At 36.2% G+C, this 16,591-nt stretch overlaps 1 protein-coding gene across 13 annotated transcripts in view; it reads left to right on the forward strand.

Annotated features, from left to right (window-relative positions):
* LOC5568795 (potassium voltage-gated channel protein Shaw) overlaps positions 1–16,591 on the forward strand; it is a 367,684-nt gene that overhangs the window by 219,476 nt on the left and 131,617 nt on the right. The gene's annotated exons all lie outside the window — the stretch shown is intronic.

Here is a 16,591-nt window from a genome sequence, read left to right on the forward strand (position 1 = left end):
TGACAAGTGATGTTTGTGGCGAAATTATTTGCGTACACTTTTCATGAATCGGACACAGTTATGCTTTTAAAAGTTTAAATTTACCGCGTATCATCACTTGTTAAGTTTCTTTTAAATATAGTTTATTTTTATTTTAATGAATTTTCATTGAACCAACCTTTCATGGTGTGCCCGAAACCGTTAATAACGAAACAATTCAATACATCAGGACCCACCATTCAAATGATATAGTATTCGATCAGCTTCTCCGTGAATTTGAAAATACTTCAACGAGAGAATCCAGCTATTTTGAGAGAATTGTAACAAGCTTTAAAGCATCCCTTAAAAATACAGAATTATGAATTTGTAAGCCAATCAAGAAACCATCAGGTTTGTTATTGAGGATTTCCTCCACTGAGTCTTTCAAAGATCAATCCAAAGCATTCCTCAAGTAAGTTTTCTTCACCTACAGAAATGCGTGCAGCGATTTACTCCAGGAACTCTTACAGAATTACTACCCAGAATTTCTCCAAGGATTCATCAAGGTGTTCTGCCGCTTATTCCACCAAGAATTTCTCCAAAGATTCCACCGCGAAGCCATCAGAAATTTCACGAGAAATGCTACAAAAGGATTCAAAGTAGTTTATCCATAAATTTATTTTAGTATATCATGAAGTTTGTTTTTCAAAGGTGCCACGAGGTATCACCTTAGAGAATCGTTTTGGAACTTCTTCAGGGATTGCTTTAAGAGTTCTTCCATAAATATATAAAGGAAGGAATTCTCTGGGGATTTCTTCAGTGATTCTTTTGATATTTCCTCCAAGGATTTTTCAAGAAATTGCTCTATGGATTTTATAGGAAATTTTCCAAAAAAAAATTCCAAGGCTTCTTTCCTGCTGGAGGAGCTTCTAATCCACAGAAGAACTCTGATGGAAGCCATAAAAGTAATCCTGATTTAATCCCACTAGGATACCCCTTATGTAATCCTTAAAAGAATTCCTTGAGATATTCTTGAAAGAAGTCCTGGTGAAACCATTTGTGGAAGTCCTGATAAAATCCCTAGATGAACTCTTGATGGAATTCCTGTTGGTATTCCTGATGAAATCCTTTGAGGAATTCCTGATAAGTTTACTAATGGAACTCCCGATAAAATCCCTAGAGGAATCTCTTGAGGAATTCCAGGTGAAATATCAGCAGGCTTTCTTGATAGAAGTCCTGGAGGAACTCCTGATTAAATCCCCAGAAGAACTCTAATAAAAGCTCTAAAGTTACTCCTGATAGAAACCCTATAAGAACTCCTGATGAAATTCTTGGAGAAATTCCTAAAGATATTCTTGAAGGAACTCCTGATGAAATTATTGGAGGAGCTCCTGATAAAATCCCTTGAAGACCTCCTGATGGAATCCGTATAGGAACTCCTAATAAAATCCCTGGAGGAATTCCTTATACCATTCCTGCTAGAATTCCTAGAGGGATTCCTTATGATACTCCTAGATGGAATCCTGTAGAAATTCCTCTAGGATCTCCAGATACAAACTTTGGAGGAATTTCAGGTGGAAGCTCTGAAGAAATTCTTGATGGAAGTGAAATTTTCCAAAAAATATCTTCCAAGAGTTTCTTTAGGGATTGAATTTGAACGCATTCAGAGAAATGTTTTGTTTAATCCTCCGAGCAAATATCATATAATTCCCTGGAGAAACTTTTGATAACCCTGCTGGGAAATCCTGGGAAAACGTTTAAAGTATGTTATGGTAGAATTTCTGGTAAAATTTTGGTAGATTTTTCTGGTGGAAATTCTACCAAAACTTTGGTAATATAGAACTTCTGGTGAAATTCCCTGAAAAAAACTTTTCTCTCAAAAAATGCAATTCCAAAGGAAATTTGTTATGAATCTCAGAGGAATCCCTGAATAAATTCCTGTTTTTAATACCAGGAGATATTCCTGATGGAATTGCTGGATGATATACTGGTGGACTCCCAAATTACTGGTTGAATCCTTATAAAAAAATCTGGTGAAATCACAGGAGTAATTCCTGAAAACCCCCAAGAATTCCTGGAGTTCTGGAAGAAATTCTTTGAAAAAATCCAGGGGAATCCCTTCATAAATTCCGCGAGGATTCATTTGAGAAATTCCGGAAGAAATCTCTTAAGTTAATCCGGTGATGAAATCCTTATGATAAATTTCTGATTCCTGAAAATTCTGAACAATCCGTGGAGACATTATGGGAGGAATTCTCTAAGGATTAATTCCTTGAAGGATTTCGAGTGGCATCCTTTGGTCATTTCCTAAACTCCTTAAGGAATTCAGAGAGGACTCCCTTGAAGATTTCCTGGATGAATCTTTTAAAGAATTCCCAATAGAAACCCCTGGAAAAAAACGGGTTGAATCTCTTAATAAATTTCGAGATGAATCCGTAATAAATAACCTGATGGAACTCAGAATAACCATAGTGAAATTCCTGGAGGAACCTTAAGAAGAAATCCTAATAGAATCCCTGACATAACTTCAGATGGAATCCCAGAAGGTGTTCATGATGGAGTTCCAGGAGAATATTTTTAATGAAATCTTAGAACTTTCGCCAATGGAATCCATTGAAGAACTTCTGATGGAATCCCTGCAAAAACTCTTAATTAAATCTATTGAAGAACTCCTGATTAAATACCTAGAGAAATTTCTGATAGAATCCTTGGAAAATCTTGTGATGTAATCTCAGAAGGAATTCCTGATGGAATCATTAGAGAAAATCTTGATAGAATTCCTGTCGAAATTCAAGGCAGAATGCCTGAAGAAACTCGTAATGGAAATCTAGGTGGAACTCCTGATAAAATCCCTGATGGAATTTCTGGAGGAACTCCTGCTGTAATCCCTAGAAGATCTTCTGATGTAAACCCTAGAGGACCTCCCAATGGAATCTCTGAAGGAACTCTCTATAGGAACTCCTGATGAAATCTCTTGAGGGATTCCTGATAATATGCCTGGCGTCACTCTTTATAAAATCCAAAGAAGAAATCTTGATAGAATCCCTTCAGGAACCTCTGAAGTAATCTCTAGAGAAATTCCAGATGCAATCTCCGAAGGAACTCTTGAAGGAGTACTTAGAGAAACTTCTGAGAGATCTCCTGTAGGAATTCCAGATGGAATCGCTCTAGGAACTCTTGATGGAATCCCTGAAGGAACTATTTAAGTAGTCCCTAGAAGAACTTTCGTAGGAATCCCTGTTGGAATTCCTAATTGAATCTCTACAGGAACTCCTGCTAGTATCCCAACAAGAACTCCTGTTGTAAGACTTAGGGGAGCTCCCGATAGAATCCTACAGAAAATTTTGATAGTTTCCCTGGAAAAATTCCAGAAGGAATATTAAAAAAAAATGTAATGAAATCCGTGAAGTAAACTCCTGATAAAATCTCTAAAATATCTCCAGATGTATAACTGCTAATATTATCCCTATAATAACTTCCGATGTAATCCCTGGAGAAGTTCCAGGAAGAATCTCTGAAGAAACTTCTGAAATAATCTTTAGAGGAACTTCTGACTGACTCTCTGTAGCAACTCCAATCGCTAAAAGAAATCTTAATGCATTTCCTTGAGGAACTCCTGATATAACATCTGTAGGAATTCCAGGTGCAATCTCTGAAGGAACTTCTGATGGAATTCTCTAGAAGAACTCCTGATAGAATCCTTATAGGAACTAGATGAAATCCCTGGGGAAATTCATGAGAAGATTCCTGATGAAACTCCTGATATAATCTGTAGAGGAATTCCTTATGATATCTCTAGATGGAATTCCCTGATGGAATTCCTCGAGGATCTCCTGATATAATCTCTGGAGGAACTGCTGATACAATCCTTGCAGGAATACCTGGTGGAATCTCAGAAAGAACTCTTGGTGCAATCCCATAAGAAACTACTTATGAAATCCACAGAAGAACTCTGATGGAAGCATTGAAGATAATCCTGATAGAATCCTTATAGGAATTCCTGACGGAATTCCTGGAAGGACTTTTGAAGGAATCCTTGGAGGAATTCCTAAAGACATTCATGAGGAGAATCCCTATAAGAATTCCGGATGAAATCTTTGGAGGAATTCCTACAGATATTCTTGAAGGAATCCTGATGGAACCATTGGAGGATGTCCTGATGCAATCCCTAGATTGAATTCCTTTAGGAACATCTGATGTAATCCCTGGAGAAATTCCTGTACATTTCCTGATTGAATTCAGTAGGCATTTTTGATGGAGTCTCTGGAGGAACTTCTGATGAAATCCCCAGAAAAACTCTGATGAAAGCTCTTGAATTGCTCCTGATAAAATCCCTTGAAAAACTACTGATGAAATCCCTGGAGGAATTCCTGATAAGATTCCTGATGGAATTCCTGCTGGAATTCCTAGAGGAATTCCTTATGATATCGCTAGATGGAATTCTGATGGAATTGCTCGAGGATCTTCTGATATAATCTCTGGAGGAACTCCTTGAAGTATTTTATGGTAGAACTTCTGGTAAAATTTTGGTAGATTTTTCTGGTGGAAATTCTACCGAAACTTTAGTGATATAGAACTCCTGGTGAAATTCCCTGAAAAACACGTTTCTCTCGAAAAATGCAATCTTTATAAGAAAATATGGTTAAATTCCAAAGGAAATTTATTATGAATCTCAGAGAAATCCCTGAACAATACGTAGAGACATTATAGGAGAAATTCCTTAAGGATTAATTCCTTTAAGGATTTCGAGTGGCATCCTTTGGTCATTTCCGAAACTTCTTAAGGAATTCAGAGAGGACTCCTTTGAAGATTTCCTGGATGAATATCTTAAAGAATTCCCTATAGAAATCACCATTATAACTCTGATGTAAGTTCTAAAGTTACGCCTGATATAATCTCTATAAGAACTCCTGATGAAATCACCATAAGAACTTTGATGTAAGTTCTAAGGTTACGCCTGATATAATCCCTATAAGAACCCTGATGAAATCCTTGGAGGATTTCCTAGAGGTATTCTTGAAGGAACTTCTGATGAAATTATTGGAGCAACTCCTGATATAAAATCTCTTGAAGGACTCCTGATGGAATATCTATAGGAACTCCTGATGAATTCTCTGGAGGAGTTCCTGATAAGATTCCTGATGGATATCCTGCTAGAATTCCTAGAGGAATTCTTTATGATATCCCTAGATGGAATCCTAATGGAATTCCTCGAGGAACTCCTGGTATGATCTCTGGAAGAAATACTGATAGAATCTCTGGAGGAATACCAGATGGAACCTCAGAAAGAATCCTTGATGGAAGCCCTGGAAAATCGAAATACATAGGAATCCCTTATGTAAATTCCTCACAAGAAATATGGTTCAATTTCATAACTTCATCTTTAGAAACCGAAAATTTGAAAATAAAAAAAAGTTTCCGTGGTAACCTGGAATCAAATCAAGAACCTTGTGGTCGCTAGGCCCTTGTGTACACCACACGCACCTTGAGGCAGAGTGATGATAAAGCAGTATATAAAGCGTTGATAGTGCAATATTAGAATTACTAATGATATCCTCAGAAGAACTCTGATAAAAGCCTAAACCTCAAAAGATAATCCTGTTCTAATCTCTACAGGAATTCCTGACGGAATTCGTGGAGGAGCTCCTCATGGAATACTTGAAGGAACTCCTGATGAAATCATTAGAGAATCTCCTGTAAATCCCTTGAAGAACTCCTGATATAATCCCTGGAGTAATTCCTGATAAGATTCGTGATGGAACTCATAGAGGAATTCCTTATGATATTCTTAGATGGTATCCTGATGGAATTCCTCGAGAATCTCCTGATTTATTCTCTGGAAGAACTCCTGCTACTATCCTTCGAGGAATTCCAGATGGAATCTTTGAAGGAATTTTTGATGGAATACCAGGAGGAACTCCTGATGAACTCCTCAGAACAACTCTGATGGAAGCCCTAAAGGTACTCCTGATGGATTCCCTATAGGAAATCTTGATGGAATATTTGGAGGAACTCCTTATAAAATCCCGAGAAGAACTCCTGATATGATCTCTGGAGCAATTCCAGTTAAAATCCCTGAAGGAATTCCTGATTCCTAAGATCCTGGAATCCCTAGAAGAACATCTGATTAAATCCCCAGAAGGTCGCTTAATGCAATCCCGACGGAATCCCAAGAAGAACTTTCGATAGAATCCCTAGAAGGACTACTGACAAAAACCCTGAAAGAACTCCCGAACTAACCCTTCGTTGAATTCATAATTGAATCTAATAAAGTACTTCTCTCCTGATAGAATTCCTGGACGAACTAGTGTTTAATTCCCTAGAATAACTTCAGATTCCTGGAGGAACTTCTGATTGAATCCTTGGAGGAAATTTCGATGTAGCTCCTGGTGGAACCCTTACAATAACTTCTGATGGAAACTTTTGATGATCTCCTAATGAAACCCCTGGAAGAACTTTTTAAGGAAACCATAGGCAAACTCCTGATAGAATCCCTTGAGAAACTCCTGGTGGAATCCCATGAAGAATTCTAGGTGAACTTTTGCCAGGAATTTCTAAAGGGATTCTTATAGGAATCCTTTGTTAAATCACCGCACAAAATCTTGTTTTAAATTTCTGGAGGAACACCTTGGAAAATCCATGAAGTTAGTTGGTATTTTCTTGGTTAGTTTACAAATTGATTGTGCTGTTAGGGAACATTTTAAAGGTTACGAAAATCGCTTCAATGTAGCCCCAAAATTACGATTACTTTTGTTTCTATCGTAGAAATATTTTCAAATTAACGGAGAAGACATTCGAATTTGGTATCACGTATAAAGGTCGACATTTTTTCGTTTATAACGGTTTCAGACACGCCGTGCTTATCCGAATTTAAACAAAAGCAGCTTTTGTTCCCTTGTTTCAACGTATAATCACAATAACTTTCATGTTTCTGTTCTGTTCCACAATAACTTCCCATTCCCAGCTCAGCCAGAGTTCGAAAATTGTTTTCCACCATGAATGACAATTTTTCCCCGGACAACCATTTGTTCTTCCGTTATATTTGATTTAGTGCTTATGCTCCTCTTTTTTTCTCTTGTTACCGGTCACAGATCGCCTCTTATCGTCGGAACACAAATTTGAAAACCATGCTCTCCATTCATCTCTTTCCATAACTACACAACTCGAATCATATTCATCCATTGATAATGCCATTTTGCTGTTACCATCTAAACTGTTGGTGGAATCGGAGAAAAAAGAACCGCAACCGGGCAGCGCACCGAAAACAGATTAATATTGACATAACAATTGTGCACTGCTGGCGGTAGAGAAAGGTCAGGTTCGACCTTAGTGCAATAATCAACATATCTAGGAAAACGAAAAGTTTAAAAAACATAAATATTACTCAGTGAATCCTATTGAGTATAGTTTTGCTGAGCAAACTATTTCACCTTCTGAAATTTCAACCGATTTATATAATTTTGGAACGAAAGTCACTAACTTCAAAAGCATATGACCCAGCGTATCATTCACAACTTTGCTTAGAATTGAGCTAGAAAACTCATAAAGTAAATTTTACCCCAATGTCCCTTATGGTTCGCTTTGGTCGTCGTCGTCTTCGTTGAGGTTGTCGAATACTCCGCACAGCTTCCGGCCGAAAAGCGGAATAGCAATTTGGAAGAATTCTGCCGAACCAGCCACCGGAGAAGACAAACATGAAAAAAGAAGAAAAGTGGTAAATCCGTTCGGGTCGATGTGGGGATTACGAAAGGGTTGGGCGCGCGATAGCTGTGGCAAAAGCGCTAGCATTAGGAATGTTTATCCGGCAGAAATTGGTAAATAATAACAATCATTACTGAAAGGCGGTGGAGATTTCCTACACGTGGATTGTGAGGTGGATGACACTACATGAATAGCACGTGGATGGGTGTAGATCAAGAAGGCAAATACGGAAGGTCAGATCGTAGAAACAAGTCAGTTTAATGAGTTAACGCAAGTTTAACTCCCTGGTTCTATTTGTTAAGTATATTGCAGAATTTTCAAATGATACGTTGTACAGGATAGTAAGATTTAAGGTGAAGCATAAGCGAAGCCAATCCTTAGATTTTCAAGAGCACAAATCTAGAGAATCAAATTTCTGTTCAATCTGAAAACTTGTTCACTTGCTGTTAGTGACTAATCGATTGAGTTTTCAGCTTAAACAGATGTTTGGTTCTGTGGAGTTGTGCTCTTGAAAATTTAGTCATATTCCAGCAGACTCTAGCTCATGATCCTGGCTACCTAGAAAGTTCGTATCTTCAGCAAAGTTGTTCCGCAGCTTGAAAGCAATTTAAGGCAGCACGGTTTAGTTAGAAATTTGGCAGCAGTGTGACAAGTTTGTGTATGTAAATTTGCTCATATTCTAGTAAGTTCTAGCTCATGATCCTGTACTGAGGCAAATGGACTATCGAAATACATAGGAATCCCGTATGTAAATTCCTCACAAGAAATATGGTTCAATTTCATAACTTCATCTTTAGAAACCGAAAATTTGAAAATAAAAAAAAGTTTCCGTGGTAACCTGGAATCAAATCAAGAACCTTGTGATCACTAGGCCCTTGTGTACACCACACGCACCTTGAGGCAGAGTGATGATAAAGCAGTATATAAAGCGTTGATAGTGCAATATTCGTTCCAGTTTTCATAAGGTAAAAAGTATGAATTTCAAAATTCCAGTTCACTGCGTGCGGCCACCTCTAAAGATCGTGTCTTCAGCAAAGTTGTTCCGAAGCATGAAAGCAATTGGAGGCAATCTTACGTGACGCTAATGTGCATGAAAAATTTGATCATATTCTCGAAACCTTCAGCTCATGATCTCGTCCATCTATAAAGTTCGTGTCGTCAGCAAAGTTCTTCAGAAGTTTCCAGTCAATTTCTGGCAGTATTGTTTGGTTTGCATTTTTACCGCTACGTGGTGCTAGTATGTATATGAATACAATGCATTAATTCTTGCAGCAATCCAATTGAATATTTTCAATACTCTGGAAAATTAGGCATTATTTACCATTAAATATCTTCAAACCTATATTATTTGCAAGGATCTGGTTTTCAACATAGTTGACCTGAATTTGTTATGGGATTGAAATGTTAGAACGTATCATACAGAATTTTGACGCTTTTTAAGTGGCTTTGTTTTATGATCCTTACTACCCATATCTAGAAAAGTACATCAAAGTTGTTCAGATTAATGAAAGCAAAGCAAAGCATTGTGATTGGATGTAAAATTACATTAATGGCAAGAATAAAGTACATTATCACTAATTTTCATACAAAATGGTCATGTTTCAAGACCTGTATCACAGCTTCCTGCTTAACGATTAACCTGAAATTTTAGCAGTAGGTGATCTATGATTTGAATCTATAACTTGAAGTTTTATCTATGAGAAACTAATGAAATCCTTTTCAACAATATTGATGTTGTTGAAAAATACAATTTTTAGAGGATTGTCAAAATGCGCGAATAGAAATATTCTTGAGAAACGAATATTTAGAAGAAGGCACGTTTCTACAAATTTGATCGCCTGGAAAAAAATCAAAACTTGTGTGTTGGTATTTTGTTCGGGCATTTTAATTCTCATTTGAAAGAAAAAATATATCGCGGCACAAAAAAGAAAACTCGAACGGAATTCTCATCACGAAAAATATAAAATAAAATTGTTTTGTGAAGGTAAAGCTATCGGAAGCTAAATTTGAGTGTTTTAGATATATTCGATCATTGTGTTGAAACTCAGCAACATAACATTCTATTTAAAATCCTAGAAGGAAGGAAAGCTTGTGATCCTCTCAGGATCAAATTAAATTTCTTTCAAGATTTCCATCCGAATTCATTCATGATCTCAATCAGATTGTTAGCAAGATTCTCATCAGAATCATTGCAGGACTCAAATATTATTCTTTGCAAATTCTTGTGTTACAGAAGTTATGTCGATCGCAATAATAATGATTTACACAACTTTTGTAGTTTGTATTTCATTTGTTTCGAGTGTTGTTTGCACACCAGTGATATTTGTGAATTTCAATTTTTTTTTCTACGGAAAATGTTCTTTCTTTGTCAAATTCGGAATGAACATCCTTTACAATTCTTCAAAGAACAAAGAAAAGTATCCCTTGTGATTCTTTATGTTTTTTTTTAAATATTCAACCATGTTCTTTTGTGAGATTCCTCTGACAATTCTCACGGATCTTTTTATGCATTATTTCCGTACTTTTCAGTGCTTTCTCCAAGAACTTCAAACAGTTTTCACTGAGTTCCTCCTGGGATTCCCACGGAACACCATTCCCGGGTTTAGTAGTTATTATTCAAACGATTTTTCCTTAAGTTTCTATTTTTGAGATTGTCAGAAAATTTCTTAAAGATTTTTTACCAAACTTAAAAAATCTCTTAAAGAATTCCACCAGAGACAGCTTTTGAAATTCTTTTAAATATTTCTTCATAAAGACCCTCGGCGTAGTTTTTACATATAAATTCAAACTGTAAGTTTAAAATAGCATCCAGTTGTTCATTATTCATGTTTAATAATAACAATGTTTAAGATTTTCTGTAATTAGTGAGGATTTATTCAAGAAATTCTAGGAGTCTCACCAAAATTGTCTTCAAGGTCACCAACCAAGGACTCATTACACAAATGCTTTAGAAATCACCAACCAAGGACTCATTCCACAAATTCTTTAGAGAATTCATCAACAGTATTTTGAACTTTGCCTTTGAAGTTCTTCCTAAGATTTTCTTCAGATTCCTTCAGCAAATCTTTCAGAAAATCTCTCGAAAATTGTTACAGTATTGCATGAAATATTCGCAACAAAAAATATCCAGGACTTTCTGCAGAAACATTGAATGATTCCTTCTCATGATTTTCATAGGCAATTAAACAGGATTCAATTAGGAAAATAATCTAAGCGACATCTCAGAGAAGTTTTCCACAAATCTATCTGTTTTTTATCAGAAATTTCTCTAAGTGTTTCTTTAGATTTCTTTAAAAATTAATTTGATTTTGTCCTTCGAGAATAATATTTTATAATTTGCTAACCCTACCCAACCGAGGAAATGCAGAATAATTCAAACATTTCTACGGAATTTGTTCCATTGTTTTTAAGAAAAAAAAAACTTCTATTCCTACATTCCGAGCAATTTCTTCAAGGATTTCGTAAGAGAATTATATCATTCTATCCTCTGGTATGCCGTCCTAAGATTTTTCGCAATCATTAACCCCTCTACCGGCAGCTTCATTTTTTACCGCAAAACTCAAATTCAAATCGTTGAAACTTTTTTGTTTTTCAATATTTTTGCACCATTTTTTCACAAGCTCTCAAAAAACTCTTCTAGTTTTAGGATCTGTGTCGATATTGATCATTGGGCATCTGGTTTTGAAGATATTGATGATGATGATGATGATGATGATGGTCCCGCCACATACCCCTACAAAGGTTTGAGCTAGACGATATATCTTTAAGATAATTATTATGATCAATTTAATCAGATATTGCAAAAGGAAACGGTCTGATTATTTTTTACAGATATAAATAACATAGAAATTTTCATGCTAAACAGCAACAAATAAATTTTGTAAACACCATTGATCTTAACCACAGATGTTCATAAGCATAACCAGTGATCATGAAATTCCAACAAAATCCAAAACCTTGTCAGGATTGAAAACTCCGCAAGACGATTTCAAAACTATCGACAACATTCGCATTTTCAAGAAGTTTCCGACATTCAACCAGCGAGCCTACTAATAATCCAAAGAATCCTTCAACAGTGCAATGGTCCAATTTTGTTTACAAATCATAAAATAGTCATTTATACCTGTATACCGCGCGCGAGACTCAAACTTTTGTAGACTTCACAAAAAAATAGGTTTTAAGCTAAAGCTACGTCAACAATATAAAAATCCATCATCATCATCAGGGTGAACATAATAGTTTGTCTATACCCTAATGAAATAAAACAAATAAATTATGCAATCAAATAATCTGTTTGTAAAAACATCGTCAAGATACAAAATTAGTCATTATTAAAAAAATACCATTTGGCTGCTCAAAATACAGCTTTTACGTGTGAAATGCATAGTCTCTTGAACTGTGACAGAGTCGTTGCACGCTTTATTTGTATTGGCATAGAATTGAAAACATTTATTCCTTTGTAGTATAATGAGTTTTGTGAAGCACCATGCAGAAAATTGGGTGTTCTGATTTCGTCCGCGTTTCTTGTGTTATATCTATGAATGTCACTTCCTCTTTCAATTCTGTCACACAAATATCGAGGCAGCAAACCGTTGACTACTTTAAAAACGAACACCATTGTCAAATAAACAATTCTTTGCTTCACTGACAGCCATTGTAGAGCGTCTAACAAAAAAAGTGAGGAAGTGAGTCTATCACATCTTAAAATCAAGCGCATAATTTTATTTTGCAAGCGCTGCAATCTCGATATTTGTGTTTCATTAGCCAAAAACAAAATGGAAGGGCAAAAATCCAAGTGAGGAGAGATGATTGATTTGTACAACAATATCTTGCTAGCAATGGTTAATTCGTTTTTTAATCGACAAAGAATACCGTACTTCTTGGCTATTTTCTTGATGACATTGTTAATATGAGTGGCAAATTTAAGCTTATCATCAATAATCACGCCAAGATATTTAATTTCTCGAACGCGATCAATTGCCTCATTGTCAATTTCAACAGAGACTTGTTCATTATTACGATTCCGCGAAATGATCATGAATTTTGTTTTACTTATGTTCAATTTCAGTTGTTTAAACTTCAACCATCTACTTAAATAACGCAAATCTTCATTCAAGTTTGAAACGGCTTGTTCTAAATTTTTAGCTGCAATGAATAACACGGTGTCATCCGCAAACAAGTTAATATCACAAAATCGTAAAACTCGTCTCATGTCATTAATGTACATAATAAATAAAATGGGCCCTAATACACTTCCCTGTGGAACACCAAGATTACTTTCCACGGGACTGGAAACCGAATTATTAAAAACAGTCCGTTGAGTTCTTCCACACAAATAGCTTTCGAACCATTTGTATGCAGAACCCGAAATTCCAAAGCGCTCGATTTTTTTCAACAATAAGGGCCTAGAAATCGTCTCGAAGGCGCGTTTCAGATCCAGAAATACAGCAATGATAGTTTCTTTACACTCCATTTTTTCTTTCCATTTGGCTAAAACCAAGTTCAATGCGGTTTCACAAGAATGTCCTTCTCGATATCCCGATTGCTCTGGTATCAGCAAGTTATTATTATTCAAATATTTTATCAGTTGGCCTTTAACAACAAGTTCTAAAATTTTCTCTAATGTGTGCAACATGTTGATGGGACGAAACTCTTCGGCTTTAATCGTTCCAGCAACCTTTTGTATAGGAATCACTAAAGATTCCTTCCAAACCTGTGGCACGTGCCCGGTTCTCAAAGATTCATTTATAAGGTCCAACAGATTGTGTCCAATGACATGAAAGCAATCTTGCACAACTCTAGCATTGACATTATCTACTCCAGCCGTTTTATCTAAAGAAAAACATATACTTCTTAATTCATCAAATGTAATCGGGTGAAAACATTCAAGTTTACATCTACTATTAACCGGCTGTTTAATTTCGTCAGGTTCAGCAACCAACTCAATAGATTGGTTGATCGATGAAACACTATCGACAAAATATTTGTTAAAATTACATGCAATTTCTTGTTCTGACTGTTCTAATGTGCCATCGAAAGTTATGGATCGCGGATTACAATTATTAGGTTTCAATAAAGACTTTAAAATTTTCCATAACTCCTTGCTGTTGTTCTGATGCTGATCGATTTTCCTCTGAATATATTCACAGCGGGTCTTTTTCAACGTTTGTGAATATATATTTCGCGCTAACTTGTACCTTCTCCAGTTATTATCATTATTTCTCCTTAAAAACTTTTTGTACAGTTTATCCCTCTTGCGTTTAAGACGAAGTAGCTCTAAACTGTACCAGCTGTTTGAGTTTTCTAGAGATACAAACTTTTGTTCAACTAACTTATTGGTACTGGTTTTTAATATTTCCGTTAAAACAGCTGCTTTATGATCCAAACTGCCCGCACTATTACGCAAGCCCATACTTCTTTCAACAAGATTTGATACCACCTGTTTTGAATATTTCCTCCAGCACTTTTTTCTTACAAGATTATCTCGAATACAACTGTTATCTTCAATATTTATAACTAAAGTTTCATGATCGGTTATTTTCAAATCTGAACATGTGACTGAGTTTACTGTATCGAAATTAGAATAAACATGATCAATAATTGTTCTATTGTGCCGGGAAATTCGAGTGTAATCGGTAACTTTTTGTTTCAAATTAAAATACTCAGCCAAACGCCTCAAATGATTCGAATTCGCATCACTCCAATTGATATTAAAATCGCCAGCAAGTACGTTAAGTTTACTAGGATCTATAAATGTCTCAAACCAGTTTTCTAAAATTTCAATAAAACGCTGGTCGCTTGAACTGGGAGAATGATACAAAATACCATAATTACCCATCTTCATGCCACGTACAACCGTAATGCCTAAGAACCAATTACCATCATGCGCCTCGTTTGATTGAAGCTTGAATTGAACTGATTCTTTTACATAAATAGCAACTCCGCCAGTGTGTCTTGAATGTGACAAACAAGCAGCAATATTGTAACCCGGAATATTATACTGATTAAATGCGTCAATGTCTACAATATGTGTTTCCGCAAGAAGTACCAAAAATGGACGTTTTTGCTCTACAATCTGACGTAATGCAACGTAGTTTGTAGATAATCCAGCAATATTAAAATACAAAATGTCTAATTGGTTCACATTACTACTGGAACTTGTTTGCTATTTATTGAAATGCAAGCTGCTTTTTTTCTGATCAAATAGCTTCTTATATGCCATACATTCATTCTTACTGAGAGCTGGATGATTAATATTCAAGTTCATGTTACGTTCATTATTCATTTTTATACAATTTACACATTTCAATACGGTTGACGTACACTCCGATGTTTTGGGACTTCCGCTGCACTTAGAGCACGCAGTGCTGTTGTTGCACTTCGTACTCATGTGCCCGAATTCTCCACATTCGAAGCATCTTAATACACTAACCGCGGGAACTACAAGGCACCGATCAAATTTTACATTAACTTTTTTGGCAGTTAAGAGACAACTATACGTATCAACATCTACTTCGATTATGGCATTGTATTGCTTGTATCGGAAGCGTGGATTTTCATAAACATTTAATACTTTCACATCATTAATCGCGATATCTTCATTATGACCTTTTAAATAGTCAATGATGACATCGGAGGAATATTTATAGCTCATACCCAACACTTTCAATCTTGGCACCGATGTTGGGACAACAGCGCTGTAGTTTTCACCCAGATCGTTTTGCATGCCATTTTTCACAAGATCAACATTATATCCTGTTGCACACTTCACAATTACGGAACCATCTTTCCCGTTTCTAAAGCTACTTATCTTGTGTATTTTTGGATCAAGTTTTTCAAACAAAAATTTGCGAGTGTCCTCGCTGCTCTGATTGGACGTTGGTTTAATCACAATAACCGGACGAGTCTCACTTTTTTTTGGTGAATTTGGTTTAGGACCTTTACTTTTACTTTTCCGAGCTTTTTTATTAACTACTGTAACAAAAGGATTCGCGTCTTCAAAAACATCGTCATTATCAAAATCATCAATTTCATCTGTATTACTTATTTTCCGTTTTTTCCGTGCACTAGAGGTTGATTCCAAATGAACCGACCTAGATGCATCACGCGTACTTTTCATTGTAGCTAATTTCATTTTATCCGCATTAAATTGAAAAAATGAACTTGTCATATTTTCCATTTTGCCATTAATTAATTTCTCAATATTATTTACAGCCTCATTAAGAGTGCCGTTAACATTCTGTACCAATTCTTCCATACCGGACTTTAACGCGTTGCCTATCTGAGCAGCCAGTTGGTTTCGAATATCATCGATAGAATCCGAAAGTGAAGAAATTTTCTTCATATCTTCTTCCATTGATCCGATATCAAACACGCTACTGTTCTGCTCACCACAACTCGGACGAGATAGGCAATCATCACACTTGAAAAAAACATTTGCATTATCTGTGATCAACCTTGCTGCTGCCTTGTTTTCAACGGAGGAACACTGCGCATGGAAGTATTTCTCGCATCGGAAACAAAACAATGGCAGCCCGTTGATCGCAATCCCCCCCCTGCATGCCCCGCACTCCATCCCCCCCGCAATGACTACCGAGGAGTTAAAGCGCACAACGATACACAGAGAGACAAACAGTAAAACAATACCGCACAAACAAACTCAACCACAGCTTGCTGACGAAATTGCCTTATGGCACCGTCACTTGCAGCCGTGGCGAGGGAAATTAAATTCAATTTAAACACAACAGGCAACGGAGAGACTACTGTCTTCTACTTATCCTGATCACAAACACTTTTAGACACACGCAGATTGTAATTTCTTCGCGACACTCTGCTGATTCCACACGTAAATTAAAATTTAATTAACACCGCACGGCAAGACAAACCACAATGTTCACCATCACAATAAGTTATTCCAAAATTCCTTGGGGGA

The sequence above is a fragment of the Aedes aegypti genome, chromosome 2 (genome assembly GCF_002204515.2).
Source record: "Aedes aegypti strain LVP_AGWG chromosome 2, AaegL5.0 Primary Assembly, whole genome shotgun sequence".
Classification (NCBI taxonomy): domain Eukaryota; kingdom Metazoa; phylum Arthropoda; class Insecta; order Diptera; family Culicidae; genus Aedes; species Aedes aegypti.